Source organism: Notothenia rossii, assembly GCF_949606895.1.
Source record: "Notothenia rossii genome assembly, chromosome: 7".
Taxonomy (NCBI): Eukaryota; Metazoa; Chordata; class Actinopteri; order Perciformes; family Nototheniidae; genus Notothenia; species Notothenia rossii.
Window position 1 is genome coordinate 62,519,420 of NC_136905.1, and position 22,551 is coordinate 62,541,970.

At 40.5% G+C, this 22,551-nt stretch overlaps 1 protein-coding gene across 3 annotated transcripts in view; it reads right to left on the reverse strand.

Moving 5' to 3' along the window:
- The window catches only part of LOC307047655 (leucine-rich repeat and fibronectin type-III domain-containing protein 2), a 178,604-nt gene that overhangs the window by 150,252 nt on the left and 5,801 nt on the right, over nucleotides 1-22,551 (reverse strand). Inside the window, exon 2 of one of the 3 annotated variants that reach the window (XM_079694745.1) lies at nucleotides 3,155-3,270. The exons of the other annotated variants lie outside the window; for them this stretch is intronic. The gene's annotated coding sequence lies outside the window, so the exon portion shown is untranslated. The remainder of the gene's footprint in view (nucleotides 1-3,154; nucleotides 3,271-22,551) is intronic. 3 annotated transcript variants of the gene reach the window in all.

The following is a 22,551-nucleotide window of genomic DNA, read 5'->3' on the forward strand; positions in this document are numbered from 1 at the left end:
CCTGATAATGAGAGTGATGACGGGTCAAGCAGAGGTGTATAATCATTGAGGCATCAACTGTGTTAATAAAGCTGGTGTACCTTCTCTTTTGTGCCTTCCTGTACAAACTAGCAACACTTTATGTGAATCGAAGACTGCTTAAATTGTTACAAGCCTGTTGAGGAGCATCACTCTTCTATAAAAACACAGAAGAGCTTTCTTAAGGGGACCACAATTACTAAAACATTGAGCTTTTAAAAATGGTTTCAGACTTTGAGGATTATAAACGGGTAAACATGATAAACTGTATATTTTCTATTTAAAATAACCCATTAAAGTTGCTTACATGTAAGCTTAGCCTTGTATTGCTGTACCGGGCACATGCTGACGAATGCTTCCACTCAATTCAGCACTTAACCTCCTTACAGACAGCTTATGTCATAACTTCTGGCCAGCGCCAACAAATGAAATAGCTTTCAAAGAATAAAAGCAGATTAGGAGCCCTGTTCCTTATTAATATATAATAGCAGACTCGACACAGCCAAAACAGTGTGGCGCCTCCAATGTTTTGGTACATGTATTCCCAATGCACAGGGCTTTCTATTATTTATTACAGCCTACATCCAGACTGCAGACACTGGCAATGGATTTTAGTGCTGGGTATGCTGAGAAAAGGACAGATGACACACTCTGCTGGACAACATCAACAGAAACACCAATTTATTGTACAGTATACTGTATACTGGGAGGATAAGTACAGAGAGTGTGGTTCAGATGCTATATTTAGGTAGAATGTGCATTGGGCTTGAATAGCTACTTGAGCTTGCTTAATCACAACTTAATATAAATAAATATTATATTTTCACATCATTATATTTGCGTCTCTGAGCACATTTCGTGTTACTTCAAACAGAAAGTGCAGAGGTTGTTTTTCATGCTGAGCTTTGTATAGCAGGATTGTTTTTCATCCACTGAATTTCTCACACTGAGAAAATATCCACACCAGCAAGTCCTGACACAAAAGAAATACCGAAAGCAAACCTAGAAGAGGAATAAATACTCCGTCAAATAAGTTTGCAAAAATAATTATTTTCTAATTCTCCAATTTAAAAAGAGGGATTTTTTGTGTGTGTGTGTGTGTGTGTGTGTGTGTGTGTGTGTGTGTGTGTGTGTGTGTGTGTGTGTGTGTGTGTGTGTGTGTGTGTGTGTGTGTGTGTGTGTGTGTGTGTGTGTGTGTGTGTGTGTGTGTGTGTGTGTGTGTGTGTGTGTGTGTGTGTGTGTGTGTGTGTGTGTGTGTGTGTGTGGGAGGGGGGTGTTAAAGTCCCGGTCCAGTGGGCAGGGTGGAGAGAAATGAAGGGAGAGACGGGAGGGGGGGAGAGAGTTCAGTCTCTTGACAGCCTGGTGGACGAAGCTTTTTTTCAGTCTGGTTGTGCTCGACCTCAGGCTGCGGAACCTTCTCCCTGAAGGCAGGAGGGTGAAGAGGCAGTTGAGGCACCAATGATCCTCTCAGCACAACAAAGTCTGCTTTCAACAAAGTCTACTTCAGCCTATAGGGATTAGTCTAAGCAATTCTGACACATTTTGACACATTTTGATAGATACAAAAAAAATCTATTGCAGACATTGATTAGCAGCATTGAACTCATAGTTTAAGCAGTTAACTTGTGTAATTGACTGCCAAGATACAGCTAATTCCTTATAAAACATAATAGGAGCTTAAACATGAAATGCATACATCAGATCTTGTATTTTATAGTCTTCTGACATTATATTATGGTTGTAGAAACATGCCTAATGGACCCTACATATAGATTTTAGCACACTTCTCTTCTAATATTTTCCACAGCATACTTCACATCATCTGACTTTAAAGCTCTGCTGGGCCCAAGAGGACATGTCTGTCTTGCCCTGCCTAAGACACGTACAAATATTAATCTGTTCACTTTGTCTTTTAAAGAGATTTTTTTAAATGATCTTAGCAGTCAAATTTGACCCCTCATTAACCCCAGTCTTACACATGATGTGAGGAAAATTGGATTTGTTGCGTTTGATTGGCTATGTAACAACACATAATGAGGTTTTGAATGATGAAACTCAAAGCAGCTGAGGCGGTATGAACCACTGCCCCAATTTGTCTTAATTGAGAAACTTTAGATTATAAAATAAAAAGATTAATTGAAATATCCCAGATGACATCAGGGTTATTTTGGCCCAACTTGGAAACCTCCCTTATGTTGAACTCTGTCATGTCAAAAAATGTCATGAAACACATTTTTCTTGTCTTTATTTGACATCTGTTGGTTTCAGAGTGGAAAATCCAATGGATGAAATAATGGACCCTGAGGCTACAGAATGACTGCATGTCACACAGCGTTGAAATTCCTCTCTTGAGATGTGGTAATGTAGTATTCCCAGCTGCCACTGTCACTGCCTCTCAGAATGTGGAACTGTCAAAAGCTTCCAAAGCGGTGTAAGTAGTTGTAAAGGTGCTGCATTTAATCAATCAAAGCGCCTGCTGATTTCGGTGGCTGAAATTTGTCGAACAACATTTCTCCTCCCTTTTTCGGCCGCCCTGATTGAACATCGGACGCTTAATTAATCAACCTGTATGAAGAGTGATGGCACCGGTCAAAGCTGTCTCTCTTCAAAGACATCCACAGCTGCATGGAGGCATTTAGAGTTGTGATGAGTACGTCTGAGATCTGTATGGACGGCCAGCATAGAGAGGAAGCAATCGAACTCAGGCAAGCACCCAAGTCGGTCAAGCCTTGTTATCCAAGGGAAAAAATCAATGCACTCCCTTCTGAGTGGGCATGCTGCTCTGAACAGCGCTCACACACTGAAGCTGCTTCAGAAGGAGAGGGCCGGGCTGACTGACATTTATTGAGTGCGGTTAGCAGGCCTGTGTTTACTTTAACTGTTAATCAAAAGTGCTTGGGATACATTTGAATGTAAGCTGTTCTTATCCAAAGCATACTCTGACTTTTGACACATGTTCCAGTCTTCATATATTATTAACTCTGCAGTCTAAACATATTCAACACATGCAGTTGTGGCTGTTGCAATGACGACTTCTTAATGGTAATATGCCAGTTTCTTTTAGATCTGGGCTTTGATTTGAATATATTGTATATTTCTAAAAACAGAGCTTGTCACAGTCTGCTCCCTCACTCACCTAGTTTCTGCATTAGCATTTCTCAATCACCATAGTACCCTGGTAGTCACACCCTGTGTCTCTCTCACACCTTGTCACACCCATCAGCTCCAATAGATAGGCCCCCTTTTTTCGGACTAAAAAGAAAGCAAAAATGTATTGAGTATTAGGGTTAATTCCTCAACTGAACATGAACAGAAATAATAATCAATTGATTACAGTATGTTGCTCCGAAACCACTGGGCAAATTAAAACAAAGTAAACAACACTTTAAAGATTCCCAAAAAGGGTTTAATTTACTCTAATTGAGAGTATGTTGTTAAGCTAGAGCACCCCCCCCTTTATTGATGAAAGGAGCAAGCTTCACTAAAAGCTGCTAATATCAAAACTGCAATTATATTACAAAAATAATAAATACTTTCAAGTTAGCCAGAAAAAGCTTACTGCACTCTGCCGCATATTGAAATATAATCAATCTCTTCATAACTCTGCATAACTCAAGTGCTTTTGTGACACTTCAGATAACCTGTGTAAGAGTGTGTTTGAGCTTCATACTCCCCTTTCCGGAATATAATAAACATGCCCACAGGCTATCCACACACAACAACAAATGCATTAACATACAGTAAAGTGCACCAGTCACACACATATTTTGCATTATTCTCATACACAAACAGCTCTTGCCTACAGTACTTTTCCTGTCCCCATTTATCCAAATAGGACAAAGTGATCCATGCTTTGGGCTACTTTTTGAAAAAGGCAATTTGCCGCGCAATGGCCAAAGGCCAATTTTAATCCGTCTCCTTTCCATTTGCACCGTAACGAGTAAGTTGCATTATTGCAGGTAATTGAGATCATTCTGCCCCTGTGAAAACTCATTTGACTTCTAATCATACTCTGACTCCTCATTTGATGAGGCAGGAGATCCTTCTCTTTTTTTCACCATAGCACTGCTGGACCTGTTGGCTCTAATGTGAGAAAAACTACTTTTCTTTTGCACAAGCCATTATCACAGCCATTATAAAGAACACGCCAACCCTGTTTCTCCTATCTTTAAATTATCACCCCAAGATTATGTTCACAAAAGCACTTCAGACTAATTGAGAGGGAATGTACTTGTGTGGTGATGCAACATCTGTCTGATGTCGGTGTTCACAGTTATGTGAAGCAATAAGGCTGATATGATCATAAAGGCAACTCTTGGGTTGTAATTATTTACAGAATCTTTAACGTGTTTATCTTCAAGGGCTGTAAATATGCCACTTACAGAGTGTGAACTGTAGCTAATTTAGTGGACTTCTTTATATTTACTTTCATATCTTCTCAACCCAAACAAACAGTTGTTTGCAACTAAACAAACTAAATGAAACACTTGCAGCTCAATTTTTAAATGTCATACTAGGCATTCATAAAGGCCAGGGCTATTAAGCACGTTAGAGGGTGTCAGAGCAGCTGCTGGATGAAAGAAGAGCTCCATTCAGATGGATAGACCTCAGCCTTGTGAGAGGCTAAGCTACTAGGGGTGTAACGGTATGTATTCATACCGCAAATATTTGGTATGGGCCCTTCGGGTTGGTACATGTGTGTACCGAAGTGTACCGAACAAATATAACATTAAACGTAAAAAATTGAGAACGTGAACAACTTTTTGCAAGTAATCTCAGGTGCTGCGTCGCAGCATTCAGTGTAATTTGCTCACATTGGGTTCAACGCGTCATAGAGCGACCAAGTCATTTCATTGGACAGGGCGAGGAGAGGAATACTATGAGAGCTGTTCATAGGTAGGGATGGGTATCGTTTGAAATGTATCGATTCCGATTCCGGTTCTTATCGATTCCCCGTTTTGATTCCAAAATTGTAAAAGAAACGTTTGGATACCAAAAATATCTTTATTCTTTTAAGCTTTAACTGACATTTTTACAAATAAAAAATATACAAGCAATACAAATGTATTGCACTATAGCTGTGCTTTATTTTAACAGAGCTATGCCTGTGGCAAGCTATTAACTTGCCACAGGCATTGCACTGTGCCTTGTCTTTATCTTTTTTAGTGTAGTGGAGCCTCACTTTAGAGCGTTTACCGCGATCCATCTTTGGTTTTATGAAGTGACTGAGCTTGTGAACTGTCTACGGGAGGGCGGGGGGAGCCTCGCTGCATGGCAACTGTGGACCTCTGTGGACCTCTGTCGCCTGTGAGCGCAACTTACATGATGCCGCTTAAATTTTTTTAGGGTGGTGCTGGCGTTGTGTCAAATTATACACCCCCGTCGTGAAATGCACCCCTTGACACGGGAACGCGCATTTGAATGTATAGTCCGCTATTCTATCTTGTCTTTTTGATGGTTGGGTTGTCGAATCCTGGATTTTGCATTCATTCGTAACTTATTTTTCAGTTCATGTTTTATTTAATATATGTTTTTATTTAATTGTGACGTCCTGTCTGTATACTTTTGCTTGTACTTGTGCTTTACAATGTATTGTTTATTTTTACATCAAGTGCTTGAGGGTGGGATTAATATATTTTTTTTTATTTTGGGTGGTGCTTTTTATGAATAGCCTGGTTGCCACGATATGCACCCCTTGCTATCTCTGACAATAAATGTGTCACATACATGAAACTTGCTCCATTTATTGGTACTGGTCCTACAACTATACCCTCCAAAGTGCTTGAGGGTGGGATACATAGAAGCATCTTTTTTGGGGGGGTGCATTTCACGACGGGGGTGCATAATTTGACACAACACCGGCCGTCAGCATACTGATCCGGCCGTCAACGGCCCACGGACGACCGGCCGTTCTGTGATTCTCCAGAACACACAGATGGCCAGTCTGCCGCTGGTTACCCTGTATTCCACCGGGTCGCGGCGGCGCAGACGCACCCGGTGGAATACAGGGTCTACCGCGTTTAGGAACCGTTAAGCAGAACCGAAAATATGTATTTTGTATGGGTACCCGGTACCTGGCATTTTCTTATCGGTTCTCATCTGGAACCGAGTTTCGGTTCCCAACCCAAGTCATAGAGATGTGTTAACATTTAGTCAGATGGGGAACTGTCGAAATGGCGAACGCAGATAAAGTTGAGCTTGAAAATCCTCCAGCATCATTGAAGTCTCCGGTTTGGGAACATTTTGGTTTCGCAGTTACGTACAAGGATGATGGACCAAGACAGCTGGACCGAACCAAAGCTGTTTGTCGGCTTTGTTCAACTAACATTGGTTACGCGGCTGTTAATACATCAAACTTACATACATACATCGAAACTTGCATACTCATTTGAAAAGGCATCACCCAAATGTGAATATCACCGGTACCAAAAGAAAAATGACTGAAGTGCAAACCCAACTCCCAATAGCAATTAAGCCTCCACCACTCGCAACAAGTTCAGACCGAGCCAAAGCTATTACAAACATCAAATATCCTTATGATGCCATGTTAGCAAAGCGCTACCTGGCTGTATCTGCTACCTCTGTCCCTAGCGAGAGGGTGTTCTCCACAGCAGGATACATTGTTAGTGCCAGCAGATCTGCCCTTTCGGCAAGCAATGTGGACAAGTTCATTTTTCTTTAAAAAAACATGAAAATACAATGAAAAGCAAGTCATAATGTCAAACTGGCTGCTTAGGTGCTAGTACAGTACAGTTCAAATACAGATTATTTCAGTTCATCGAAATGCTGCACCTTAACGTTTATTTTTATATTTTGTATTTATTTGAGTGAATACATTATTCATAGTTTATTAATAATTAAAAACTACGGAGCCCTGGAGGGTTCATAGAGAGAAAAATAAATGAAACGAGGCCATGCTTTATTAACTTGTGCGCACAAGATGTAATTCGTGGCCTCAATTCAAATAAAACGAGGCCACGCTTTATTAATTTGTGCGCACAAAATACTTACTCGTTCGCACGAGATACTTACTCGTTTGCACAAGATACTTACTCGTTTGCACAAGATACTTACTCGTTTGCACAAGATACTTTCTCGTTCGCACAAGATACTCCGGCAGGACTACAGCACTACATCAAGATTAACATTAAACAAATTTCTTTCACTTGGGAATACACATATATATAACCATGGAGAACCAGATTTGTGTAAATTACTGTTCTGTACACACACACACATACACACACACACACACACACACACACACACACACACACACACACACACACACACACACACACACACACACACACACACACACACACAGCGGAGCTGAGCACAAACACACACACATCATGCGCCCTGGTGACCGGAGATCTCCTTCCTAAAACGAGTAATAGGGGGAATACTCTGGTCGTTCGATGTGTGTGTGGTTGAACGTAGCAGCCTCGATCTCTATTATATATATTATCAACTCAGTAAATCCACCAGGGTTTCTCTGTCCGGCTGAGAGCGCGTTCACGTGAAAGGAACGGGTTTAGCAACATTTGACCAATCACAAACATGGACAAGCGTGCTGACAGCGCAGCGTCATACTTCATGAATGAAAAGTAAATAGCAAATCCTGCTTCGTAGTGCAGGCCACTGGTGCCGCAGAGATTTCATAAAGTGAAGGAGGTTTTCCTTCTATAAAACAGCTGTGGGCAGCAGATACTGTGAGAGTCATGGACAGGAATTCATAGATCAAAGCAGACTGGTGTACAGACTCTTCTGTTTTGCGAATCCGGTGCTTAAACAAATAGCTCTAAACCCCTGGCCAAAATGTCCCTAAATGAAGTCTGCCATTTCTCCACATAAATATAACAGTCTGCAATGAAATGGTTGTCTCCTCTGTCCTCCACTTCCTACTTGGCGCACCGGTAACTTTCTCTAAACTAACAAAATACTTTCTTTCTTTTTTCTTTCTTCGGCCAAAATAGTAAAATATTTCGTGCGAACGAAAAAGTATATCGTGCTCACAAGATACTTTTTTTTCTCTCCATGAACCTTTAGGGGCTCCGTAAAAAAAAAATATATATATATATTTTATGTTTTGCGATCATTTATTCTGCTGGACCGAAAACGTACCGAACCGTGACCTAAAAACCGAGGTACGTACCGAACCAAAATGTGTGTGAACCGTTACACCCCTATAAGCTACCACAGCTGTCAATTCGGGCCTGGACACAAAGCCGCTGTGTGTTTCCGTGGGTCTGGTCCGGCAGGGCTGGCACTCTCTTATGTTTATGAGTCAGTAACAGTTCTCTTTGGAATCCTGTCAGGGGCGACAGACGAGGTGAGGCTGTCATTGCCGAGGCCATGAAAGTGCATCCACAGCTCTATTGCAAGCGATCTTCTTGATGCCGTCTGAGTCTGTTTGCCACTTTGGACAACATTTGGCCTTATGGGTCTGTTTTGGCATCAGAAAAACAAGGCTTTTTGAAAAATGACTCTATCACAACATTGAACATTTTGATAAGTGTGATGTAAGCCACAATTGTTTCCAGCAGTGAAACTGTGCTACTCAAAATGTTATTTCCATCGAGGAAATATAATCCTACTTAAGGAAAAAGTTGAAAATGTCTCCCTGTGTCCTTAAGACAGAAACTGACAGGGAGAGCAAATCATCTGCCAACCAGCCAAGAAGTATTATATACTGAATGTCTATCTGTCAGAAAACATTTATATTTTTTAGTGAAACAAAAAAGAAAGGAAAAAAATCATGATGGGTGGAAAGCTTCTTGCCACGACAGACATAGTTTTGTATTCGGGTGTTTCGTGAAGTTGGTGAATATTTTCTATATGCTGCGGATGTTTTTTAATTTGCATTTATTTTCGCACATTTGTGCTTCTACATTTGCATAATTTTTTTAACTGCATCAATTCCTTCTAATGGAAATGTTTTGGCCAGTTTGGCACCTGTCAGCCTCCGTAAAGAAGGCAGTAAAACTGTTAAATCTCCAAGCACAAGCTGAAATAAATATAATGTCATATATCATAATGGGATATTTTCTCAGACTTGAAAAGCTGCTTACAGTAAGAAACACAAAAACATTGTACACAGCTTTTGTTTTCTAAGCGTCATGGGAAAATAACTTTCCTTTGAGTTATGATTTCTATTCTCCTTTGTTATTTGGACCATGGTTAGTAAAACTCAGTTCTATTTGTAGTAGAAATGCAGCAGTAATCACTGGAAAGAAACTTTGATCTCACAGTAAATATGTCTTTGCTTTTCTTTCTCAAATCAGTGGCGGTGCGTCTGACAGCTTTGTGCACACTGTGATGATTGTTGCACTGGGGCTCTTCAGCATCACTGGTGGATGAAAGACTGACAACACAGGATTGTCGCTTCAATAAGTTCAGCGGGTGCCTTGTTTGCGATGAGCAGTTGGCGCCACAGGGCAACGACACATGTAAGCGAAAAAATGTTCCCCCTAAAATGAGTCCATGATGGATGGGATGAACATTGAGTGACACGTTTTTTGTTTTTCCAGTGTGCAGGGTCTCTGTCAATGAGTCAGCTATAGTTGCTCGAGGGAAGAGAAGCAATTTACTGAGGCTTAAGAATCAAGCAACATTTTCTTGGATGATTTGCCTTTCAGTAGGACTGAATCATGCGGACAGAGTGGAGCTCAGTGCGGGTCAGACAGGGCATTGTTCTCTGATTAGCTGCTGCTTTGTTCACAGGGTTATTTCATGGAGAACGCTTCAATGCTATACCATGCTACCGACTGCTCAAAAAAACACAATGAAGGGATGATGGAAAGTATGATGACACAGTTATTTGAAAAAAAGAAGCGTGTTGAATGCCCCCCAAAAAACACATACAGTATTTAATTGCTCAGGTTTTTGCTTTACAACTGAATCCGCATACCAAATGTATAATGGTTGTCACGTGATTAACCTGTAAGTATTACTAATTCAAACCCAGGTGCTCAGGGTCAGGAGGCAACAACGCAAAAAGAGGCCTGTTCTCTCAAAACGGCATACTTTATTTTTTAAAACTCTCTGCTTGTTTCTCGACTAGCTGGTTAATAATTTAAATACGTTAAAATATGAATGTATTTACATCCATTACATACATAAAAAAGTCTACTTTTTCGCACTTGTTTTGAATGTTGTCAAGCGATTAAATTGCCACTAAAAGTTGTTTAAAAGTCCACTTATCCAAATCCAAAAATATGAAAGGTTTGCAGTTTCCGTTAGGTCTCCCCTTTAGTAAAGTTTGGCACAATATCTATATGGTAAGGTTAAGGAAAAAACATTATGTTGTGGTTTTAAATGGGTATAATTAAGTGTGCATAGGTTTGTTAAGGTTAGGGTTGTTGTACCACTATTTCACTTGGCTTACAGTATGCTTTGTCAGTTGAAATGACTTAATATTATACTATTGGTTTCACACGTACATGAACTCTGGTCTTCTAAGTAATATGTCTCTGACTGGCCAATTGTTTGTTTTTTTACCCATCTTAGTGTTAGGAGCAGTGGGCTGCCATTATGTACAGTGCCCGGGGAGCACTGTAGGGAACGGTGCCTTACTCAGGGACACCTCAGTGAACTTCCGGTCTGGTTCCCAAGCCAAATCTATATGGACTTCGCCTACATCGCCATTCCATCCACCATACCCTAAGGAAAGTTTGATGGTCTCATTCTACCTCCGGGACTTCCTCCGTTGTGTCCATCATAATGACACAGGTGAAGCAACAGTACATATTGAGGATGACAACATCCTGAACCTAAGGTGTAGCAGACACCTTCTAAACCAAAAACACTGATATTGGCGATTAAAATGGCCGTATGTCATTCAATGCGGATGATAATTATGTGAACAAGTGCAATCTTTGAAGAGCTAAGTGAAATCTCAGTACAGTAGTTTCCTATTCCTTAGACCTGGAGACAGTAAAAGAGGAGAGAGTACATAAGTGGACCCCACCAATCATTATAAAAAGCTCATCGTCTTGATTTGCATTTGAAATGTACTATCTTGGAGATGTTTAAGATGACAGTAACAAAACCGATTGAAGTGGAACTGTTTGTGTACGGTTGGTTGTCGGATAAACTCCATTTTAGTTTTCAAGGGAAACTGTTTTTGATGTAAAAGAGGCAAAATGTTGTTGTGCTGCATAAATTATATATATTTGACAGTCTTTCATGAGTACAGAAATGTTTTGTGATTAGTATATCTGTTTAAAGCCCATTACCAACTCCAACATGATGTGATGTGATGAGATTTGTATAAAACTGAGTCATTGCAAACTGCAATCTCCACTTCTGAAAAGTCAAGCAATTGCAGGAGGGTTTTAAACTTTTTGGAATGTTTGCAAAAAAAAAAAGTTTAGAAGTCAATGAGAAAATAACCCTTCTTTTAACTAGAATTATCACCTGAATAGGCATTTTCCTAAATAGGTTGCTGTCTCATTCGCCAGTTTCAAGTCTTTTTCAATACTGCACATTTTGTAAACGATGGTCCGATTTAGAGGAAAAAGACAATAAATGATATACACCATGCTACCACCACGTTGTCCGTTTTTTCATACAAGAGCGTAAACCGTCGTACAGTATAATTGAACTTCATAAAAATGACTTGTTCAGTGTTCGGTATACTAAGCCCCGCCTCCTTTTGGTTCTAAAAAACAAAGATGGCCGCGGCAAACATTGAAAATGACAACAGTCGTAATGGCTAACTCAACTGAACCAATTGGTTACAATGCAGAGACAACTTCCACTTCTTATGAATGTTCTATTGTCAAAAGCATCAGCAACATTTAAACAAAATGTCACACCCATGTTTTGGTCTATTCCAACTGGGAAGTGACCTTTCGGAATAAAGGTATAAAACACTGCAATGGGGAGCACCAGAGATGTTGCAAAAACATCACAGCAAGGATCTCCGATGGCAGATATTGACTCTGTGTGGTCACAACATGTCAGGAGCTTAAATACTGTGAGCTACGACCACTCTTAAACTGCTACCTTCAAAGAAGTTGACTATTAACCAAATAATTTTGTTAACATTATGTTTCCGATCACTTTGTGTGAGGTCCTGTCTGCTTCTTTTTACTTCTATTCAGCACCCACTTCATACAAGCAGCAAATTGAGGCTTTGTTGCCACTGTTGACATCTAAAGGACACCCTGCTGGGGGATTATATGGGCTCAACGCCTGTGGCTGTGTGGCTTTTTTTTTGCTGTTTACCCTTCACCAGCAGAGAAAAAAGCAGACATACTGAGATATTGTTTTTTATTTTTGGCACAGATCGTGGATTGGGAGCAAAATTCAACAACTCAATTCACGATAGCAATTCAAAGGCACCACTGCATACTGTGCGCACTAGTTGTTGGCCCGTTGGATGGGATTAGCATGGCATTTTACAAACACTCAGCACCCCCCACTCAACGATGTTTGCTGTGGCTTGATTTTGTTTCTTTACAGTTGCAGTTTTCACCTGCTGTTTTGTGTTGTAGTGCACAAAATGATCATCAGAGGCACACAGCGCTACATCTTATTGCACTCATCAGAATGTTCTATTTTTGGCAGTTTTCCCATGAATCCGAGGAGATGCATGCCAGCACCTTATCATAGCTAATTACACCATCATCACACCACTTCAAGCAATCATGTGGAACACAACCCATGCAGTGCAACACAAATCGTGGTTACAGTTAAATGGACGGGTGCCACCAAAACAACTGCATTCACTCTATAGGAACAATATGGAGTAATACCTGGGATAAAGTTAGGATAAGACATACACTTTTTTCGAAACATCTCTTTGATGTACCTGCGTGGAAACAAGACGAAATTAGGCATAATATACTGAATCAAAATGATAAATCACATTCAACAAACCAAAGGCTCAGCAAAGCATGTACTGCATGCTTTTTTTTTTTATACCAGCAAGGCGGCTGAACTGCCATTCATTTTTTCAAAAATAACCATCCGCTGACATTCACTGATTCATCAACAAAAAGTATTTACAAAAAAAAAAGTAAAACATGATAAAAGTAAAAAGACTAAAAGAAAAAGAAAACATCCATACAAGTAAATACACAAATTAATGAAATAAATAAGTCAAAATAATAAATTAGAGGAAGAAACCAGTATGCTAGATTGGGTGTTACAAATAGGGAAACAAGGGAATAATAATTAGACTATGGACCCTATTTTAAGTGCAGAGACATACATACTGTGGTAGATTTGAAGTATTTTTACCAAACCTCCAACAAATAATCACTTTGCCTTGCAAACATTTTGAAACCTTCCATGAATGGATGGAAACAGCATGCTTGTGAGCCATGCAAGAGGACTGTAGAACTCTTAAATGCATCTGAAATTTGCCGGTGGCAGTCATTTGTGAAACGGGACACTGGCACCATTAGCGATCTGCGGGTATATGGTGCCTGAAAATTGCTTTTGTGAAATGGCCCACTGTTATTTTGGTTCATGCACAGCGCAAAGTGCAAAACAGTTTTGTGAGATGGATCGTAGATCGGAGGGTGTGGTGATTACTGCTTTTTTCGATTGCTAACAAGCATCAGCCATTACTCACACTTTTCTAACAGTTTGAATAGAAAAGCTATTCTAACCTCTAAAACTGCAAAATCTTTCAAAATGTCTCAAAAGAGCTTGTTCTGCTCCAATTATCAGTGAAAAAGCATACATAGTCTTTGTTATAACAGTTTGAAACGTTTAGCCTTGAAGTTTAGATAACATTTCTCCTAAGTTAGTACGTCATTGTAAAACAAGAATAAAGTATTTTCACTTAACAATTTTGACAGAAAATTCTTTTTTTAGGGATGAATCCCTAATGACATTCAATGTTTTGGTTATCTGAAATGATTCTCCACAATCATATCTCTGGTCTCATTGCTCGGAATCAGCTGAGCCAATCACAGTCAAGCATGGTAGCTCTACAAAGGATTCTCCAGGAAATTGTTCTGTCCACAGCCAGAGGCAGATGGTGTTTTCTGTTCAGTCTACTGAAAATAGAAGAAATAATGAAACCCGTTTGTTGAAGCAGTTTGAATGAAAAATTCAACCCGACACCATGCAGTCTTTATTGTACTATATTTAACATCATAAATAGTCTCACCATAATATAATTAAAAAGAGGAACAAATTGACTTTTTTTAATCATAAACATTAACTGTTTCAGCAGTTAGTATCCAAAAATGTCCACATACTTAACAGTTTTATATTATTAAGAAATTAAAGAAAAATGTGTGTCCATCAAACAGCAATGCTACTGCTGAAACTCCCTCTGCAGGGAACCTATATAACACACAAAAGGAAAGGGAACACGAAAAAGCACGACATAAGTCACAGACGTATAAGACGTTAATGAGTCTACTGATGCAATAAAGGTGTATTTTTGGGTCCTTTCATTAAGCAAACAAAGGACTACAGCTGAAGTTAGACTTAACCGTCAACCACGATGGAAAGTGTGTGCTTTAACAGCCACGGAGAGTTATATGTTGAAAAAACCATTCCAAGTCTAATCCCATGCAATTTCCCTACACTGAATGCCTAATAAACAAGCGAAAGAAAAGGTTGGCGTTCGAAGGCAGTGCTTGGGGAACACTGTGTGCATGCTGACGGCCGTGCTCACTAACTGATGTAAACTCAATGCTGTGAGACAAGGGAAGCTCTTTGCAAAGGACCCATCAACAGTGCAATCATCAGGGAGGACCCCAAAGGAGCACAGTGAGATTAAAAGACCAGCTATCAATTTATCAAAGACGCTGAGGGAACTTCAACTTTAAAGAAAAATTGGGACATTTTCTGCCTAATGAGTTACATTTATAAGAGAGCATGGACAACTCTGGTGCTGTAATCTTGAGAGCCAATCTTAATGAGCACTTCAAGTAGTACCCATGTGATTGTTACTTGTTGATAGCACCAAACTATGTTCATATCTCTAAAGAATTCCAGAAAGAAGAAGCATACCTTCACTCTCAAGGACAAAGCTTAGCATACTGTCAAATGGAATTTAAGGTGGATTTGAAAAAGATCAGATCAAACACGAAGAGAGAAATATTGCTTTTCCAACACGTTCAACAGCTTTGCCATGGCAAGACAAGCAGAATATCTAATACATCGTCAACTTTTTTCATCTCCAGCTGCAGCAGCGTGAAGACGCTCGCCTACGTGTTGACCTTTTGGACACAGTTTGTGTAACTTTCAGTCTTAACAAGAATTAAATGAATATTAAGCGAACCAGCAAACCTTCCTCTAAAAGACTTATTTATTATCTCTGTTTGTCATCAACTGTGACTCATTGCTTCTGTTTTGTGTTTTTTCTCACTACTTCTTTATTTTGCTCAGGGGTTTAGGAAGTTAATCTTTTCCATCCCCTTCTCTAAATTACAGTGGCGACATCCCCAGCAGAGCCTGAATGTTATCGCTCCGCAGCGGCATGAGGAGCACCACATTAATTTCTCTGGAGCTAAACAGTTTGTGTTGCTAACCTCGAGGCTTGCCGCACATCAGCGGGTAAGAGGAGCCGGCCCAACGGAACAGTGATAACCTGGGGTTTTTCACAACATAGTGGGGAAAAAGTGAGGATGATTCCCCACAAACTGTGCCGTACTGTAGGAGTCCCACTCTTGAAATATGTTTAAATACTCTAAATGTGGATGTGAAGATGTGTGTTTGTGTTGGAACATGGCTGCAGTGTGTGAAGTAATGGAATTATATCAAGTGTGTCCCACTCATAGGTTATACAAATGCAATTCATCATTGTATATTAAAGGCCACCCCAGTTAATTTTAACCCAGAGGCACATACAGCAGAGAATGTATGCATTTTTTTTCTATTTTAATAGAAGGCCGAAAGGCACATAGTTGGCATTCAATGGGGGATTTTCAGATTAAAAGACTCATAAATTAAAATTGTGTGCATATCATTTGAATGTAATATAAAAACGTTCCTTAGAGTACAACATTTCAGAGTTTCCTTTACTTAATTAAAGTGAAATCCCCATAGCCCACACATTATTTATAACAATTAAAAGTCTTGCATGAAATGTAGGCCGTGTCTCAATTCAGGGGCTGCACCCTTTGGAGGCTGCATTTGTACCGCATACGTCACTTCTTCCGAAAGAAGGCTGTCCCAATTTTAAAAAAAGACGAGACTCCTCCGAATGCGGCCCACGAATGCAGCCTTCTTTTCCCGGATTTGGAGGATACATCTGATGTATCCTTCACGGCCTATATCCCAGAGTGCAATGCGCGCAGGGAAGAGTACGTTTTTTTCAAATGAAATGGCGGTCCGGTCTCCCCAGCAGAGTTGATTTAAAAGCAGCAGCAAGCGGAGGAATCGCTAGTAAATGTGAGTATTGGGTTTTAACTTACTTTAAATTAACTAACGTCACACACATCAAACCCAAGGGGCATTAAAACGTACATTTTCGTTAAATAATACGGATAAATACGTGACGTTAGTGACGCTAACTAACTAGCTGGACGTAATACACTGTTGTTTACACTTGTTTTTAATTCAATTCAGAAGTTTACTAATGCCCTACAGAGATCTTGGCTATGTTATAGATAAGTTATACTTTATATTACATAAATAGACCAAAGTGAAAACATTTAGACCGGTATAGCCTACAGTACGGTGGGATTTATAAAATGCTACCCTGACGTGTAGGACATGGTCCTCTTTATTTCATCACCGTTGGTGATCTCCAAAAAATGGTTAAAGTAAAAAAGTTAAAGTAAAGTTAGAGTTAGCTTGTAAGCTAATTTGCTAGCAGGCTGCTGGAGCAGCGCAACCGAACAGCGCTTATCACGTGACATAAATATGAAGCGCTCCGTAGGCTAGACCGTCTCATTGCGTAGGCCGCTCGGCCCAGCCTACGTGGGCTGGGCCCTCCGTGCACCGCGTAGGCTGCGTACTCCGAAGGGTGCAGCCCATGAATTGAGACACGGCCGTTGTATATTAACTCATTAAAGATGGATCTTCCATTACCAGCTGCAAAATTAACCTATTAATGCATCAACAATCAAGTCCTATGATATATTCATACTGTGGGTGTTTGCACCTGCTATATCTGACTGTATATGGATTTTAATGACTACTTTTTTTTTTACGATGTTGTATTTTAGTGTTGCCTCTGTTTTTAGTGTCCTGTCTGTCTGTAACTTTGTGTGGTAGTGTTAACACTGACAGGTCTCTCTTGAAAATGAGACCTTGTGTCTCAATGAGATCTAAACCTGTAAAGGCTAAATAAAAAATAAAAAATAAAATATGATTCTGAAAATGATACTTTTTCCACCTCTGCTGTTGGGTGAGTTTGAAGCTGCAACAGAGATAAAAGAGACTTTATTGTCATCCGTCTGTACAGTGCAGCACATAGAGGAGCGCAGCTGGGTGTCTCCTGGTGTAAAACAAGAAGAATGAATGATGCAACAGTCAATGGGAGTAGAGCAACCGTCAGACGAGGAGCAATCTGTAAAACAAGAAACCAAAGCAAGATACAAGCATGTAGTGCAATGCACAGATTGACTATACAAGACAGTGTGGGAAAAACAAGCTAGACTGGACTGGGGGTCCATGGGCAGCAGGGTGTGGAGCAGTCTGACAGCCTGAGGGGAAGAAGCTGATGCTGAGTCTGGAGGATCTTGCTCGGATGCTCTACTAGCTTTTATGATCCTGAAGGCATCAGCGTTTATTATAAATGCCATGGATAGTGTGGAGGGAATTCCCACTGAGGGACTCGGCTGGCTGCACCATCCTCTGTAGGGACGGGCAGTCTAAAGACGTTTTCGGACCGGTGGAACTTCATCATAGTTTGAAGAAGAGCTGGACTGTCAGTAAATGTACTCAAGTGCTGTATTTAAGTACTATTTTGATATCATGTTAACTCTTCCTGGTATTTCTATTTCAGAAAAGGCCACACAATTAATCCCACAAAGGGAAATGTGTGTATTTTCTACTTATATGTATACACTGTAAACATACACACATGCCTACACACATGAGGTCTGAATACCCAAATGCACAAACATGTTTTACAGCACCAGGGAGCAGTTCGGGGTTTAATTACTTGCTCAAGGACCCATAGGAAGTGGAAAGCAGTCAGTATATTGAGTCCAATCAGGACTTGAACTGGTGACAATTTGGTTGGGAAGCCAGATGTAAATAACATGCTTTTTAGTCCACTACATTTATTTAACACTGATAATTACTTTTTACATAACACTGGTATCATCATATGATTTGATGCAGTACTGTAAATCTTATCTACCCAGTATTATACAAAGAATCTAAAATTGGCTCCATATTGGCAAACACTACAGTGTAATGTTCTTATGTGTATGTATTTGAAAGAAAAACAGCCAAAAAAACGATACTTATAGAATACTGAGAAAAAGTACTTTGCATAACAAGTACTTTTACTTGCTTGATACATTCTGCAGACAATACTTCCGTACTTTTACTTTAGTTACAAATAGAATCCAGGACTTTAACCATTATTTAAGTATTTTTAGACTAGTATTTCTACTTTCTCTAAGTTAAGAATCTGAATACTTTTCCAAACACTGGTTCCAAGAACATACTTCTAAGAATTACCCTTCGTATAGTGTCCACACTGCACAAACTAGGAATGATTGTACTTCTTAGAACCGGTATTTAGGGATTGGGACTTGTGCAGTGCTGCATTGGCCTTCCTCAAGTCAGTCATGATCTCTTCCTTTGTGTTTACGTTGAGATAATCTCTGCGGCTTAGTCTGATGCCAGACACTGACCTACTGACAGGTCAACTGTGTCCTCAGAGGCAGGGAACCATGGAGCCACTACTGTATGTTGCATTGCCAAAAACAAACTGTTGTTGTTGTCCATATGAAAAATAAAATATTTTAAATGTTTGTAAATCAATGCAAAATGTAAACCATCTTTTGGATATATTTCATTGTGCAGAAACAACCCCTTTTTAAAATGTGTTTCATGAAAATAGTCTTATCTCCAAAGCGTAGTAAAATCAAACCCCTTTTACCACATTTTGAGTATTCTTCAAAAAATGCACAAATATACCATCCGCCATACCCATACAGTATATCTTTGTCCTGTGTGAGACACTAGAAAACACATGACCTCCCATTGGCTGTACTGAACGCTTTGTGAGCAGCAAAGACCTGAACCTAGAGGCTTTTATAAAGTAAAGTTTTGTTGAAACACTGTAGCTTGAGTGTACTTGAACTGCTGACTATGATGAATGAGTCTGCCATTAAATGAAGGGGGGGGGGGGGGACTGTATTCTGAAGTGCAACAACAACAAGAGAATTCATGTGGGAGCGGAGAAAAGGGTGACAGCAAAAATAAGACTGGCAGCTCTCAGCGCTTACCAGCCAAACATAGATTGGAGAAATAAGATGAATTTAGCCTTTGTAATTTGACTCAGTACACTTTTCCCTGATGTACCGAAAGTGCTGAGTCTTGATTTTAACAAAGGTTTGCCCCAGACACACTGTCAGCCATGCTGGTTCCATAATTATTGCTCCAGAAAACATCTTCTGAGGTACATCCGTAGCTGCTGCTGTGTATCTAACGGCCCGTCCACACGGCAGCGTGCGTTGCTTCAACGGAGACGCTTCCCGTTCACTTTGAATGGGGTGACGTCACGCTTTGCCGAACTGCTTTGTGGTTCCGTCGCTTCGCTTTGCCTCCATTGCTCGCTTCAAAAGTTGAGAAAACTTCAACTTTTCAAGCGTCGACGGAAGCGTCAGCCAATCAAATCATATGCCAGTACAAGATCTAGCCAATCAAACCGCGTGCTTGTGTGTTCAGGGCGGGAGATTAATATGATTGGTTGTTGGTCACACGCCAGACACGCCCACCGGCAAGCTACAACGCACGCTGCCATGTGGACGTACCGTTAGTACTGGCGGCCATGTTGGTTGGTCAGCAGTGACATCTTAATGTTCTGACTAGTGTTTCACAGAGGAAGGTTGATGTAAACTCCCTGAGATATTTGCTAAAGCCCCAGAGTGGCCTTGGCCTCGGTCTCTGCCGCTCACTTTGATATTCTCCTGAGTCAAGGGGCTTCCTGCTGAGACAAGCAGAGAAATCCACCTCACGACACAGGTATGTGATCTAACGCCAGCCAAAAGTGCTTTCTCTTTTCTGACTTTGTAAGAGGGTTAAGCCGCTACACAAAGGCAAAGGACCTGAGAAAGTGTAGGTTCTCCATTCTCATACATTTAGAGTCTTGCATTAATGTAAAGAGTTATTTCTAAGAGCTCGATGTACCATTATTTGAATGAGATAGATTTACATATCAATGGAAGTCGGGTGAACAGTATGGAGTTTATAAACTAAATATAATGTACATATTTTAATGATATTGTAGGGTGAATACATGCCATAAAATAGTATATCACCCTTCTAAAATACCATGTTGTTCTACTTTTTAACACGTCCTTAGTAAGGAATTTGCAGACAACTACATCTTCTTGTGCAAACTGTTCATCGAGCCATACCACTGTGTAGAAGTTTAATAGTTACATAAACTTGTGGTACTTTGTAGGGGTGACCCTTAAAAATCCACTATTTTAAGATTCAGTCGAAGGAACTTGATTGGACTACTAATTGTCAAAGAGGTGGGAAAATGTTGTTATGAAACTAAGGAACATTCCACGACATGGGGGTGCTGAATGTCTTGGTTTCTTCCAGCAGTTAATGATATTGAGTCCATTTTGGTACAAATATAAGCTTAGTTATTATACTGTCTATAAACATTTAAATCGCACATTTACTTTTAATAAATCTGCCTGGTGTGTGCTTGGATAAATAATAAATCAGCTGGAACACCAAGGTAGCATTTAGCGTAGCCTCAGAAATCAAATCAAATCAAAGTTTATTTATAAAGCACATTTAAAAGCGATTTTTGGTCAGGCCAAAGTGCTGTACATGTAATAAATACTGCAATTACATAAAAACATATTACTACAATCACAATAAAAGACAATACATTACAACAGATATATAAAAAACACAGGGAAAAGTCAGGAGTCGTGCTCTGCTCTGACGAAAAGGCCAGGGAGAAGAAGTGTGTTTTAAGAGTAGATTTAAAAACCCCTAGGGTCTGGGCCGACCTCACATGGAGGGGCAGAGTTTTCCAGAGCCTAGTTCCAGCTGCTGCGAAGGCTCGGTGCCCTCTGGTTTTGAGCCTGGTCTTGGGCACTATCAGCAGCAGCTGGTCAGCAGACCTTAAAGCTCTGGCTGGGGTGTAACGATGGAGGAGTTCTGCTATATAAACCGGAGCCAGCCCATTTAGTGTTTTGAAAAAAAATAAAAGGAGTTTAAAATAAATTCTGAACCGAATTGGAAGCCAGTGTAGTGAGGCCAGAATTGGGGTGATGTGGTCACGCATTTTATGGCCAGTGAGAAGACGTGCAGCTGCGTTCTGCACTAGCTGCAGGCGTTTAATTGCACCTGGTCCATACCCACGTACAGAGCGTTGCAGTAGACCTCGAGGTAACAAAGGCGTTAATAACCCTTTCTAGGTCTTTAGAAGATAAAAACGACTTGGTCTTGGCCAATAGTCGTATTTAAAAAAAAGCAGGTTTTGACTACGGTGCTGACCTGTTTATCGAATTTAAAAGTGCTATTGAAGGTCACTCCAAGGTTCATGACAGAGGGGAGGATGTTTTTATTGAGGGAGCCCAGAATATCAACCTGGGAGGCTGGAGGTTGGGGTCCAAAAAAGATGGCCTCGGTCTTGCTCTCATTGAGGTTGAGGAAATGTTGGCTCGGCCAGGATTTGATCTCTGCTAAGCAGTCTATCAACTGCTGTAATGAGTTGACATTTGAATTGAGTGGCAGATAGATCTGTACATCGTCGGCGTAACAATGGAAGGGGATGTTGTGTTTTGTGAGAATTGAACCTAGGGCAGTATGTACAGTAGAAAAAGGATGGGGCCCAGAATCGAGCCTTGGGGAACCCCACAGGTAATAGGGGCTTTGGCAGAGGAGAAGGCACCTAGCTACACTGAGAAGCTACGGTCTGTCAGGTAGGACCTGAACCATGCAAGGGCAGAGCCTGTGATACCAGCGGACTGTTCAAGCCGTGACAACAGGATGCTATGGTCCACAGTGTCAAAGGCAGCTGTCAGGTCCAACAGCACCAGGACAGCTGGGCTACCTGAGTCGGCGGCTAGGAGCAGATCATTAGAAACTCTTAAAAGGGCTGTTTCAGTACTGTGCATGAGTTTGAAGCCAGACTGAAACTTTTCATGGATGCCATGCATGGTTAAGAACGACGGTAGCTGGACATAGACTACTCGCTCCAGGGCTTTAGATAAAAAGGGTAGCTGGGAGATGGGCCTAACATTTGCGAGAATGAAAGGGTCGAGATTTTTCTTTTTAAGTAGTGGCTTGACCAAGGCATGTTTGAAGGCAACTGGGACACATCCTGAGCTGAGAGAGGTATTTACATGTATAAGTAATAAAATACTTGTACTTGCTCCAACTGATTCGAAAACATCTCTG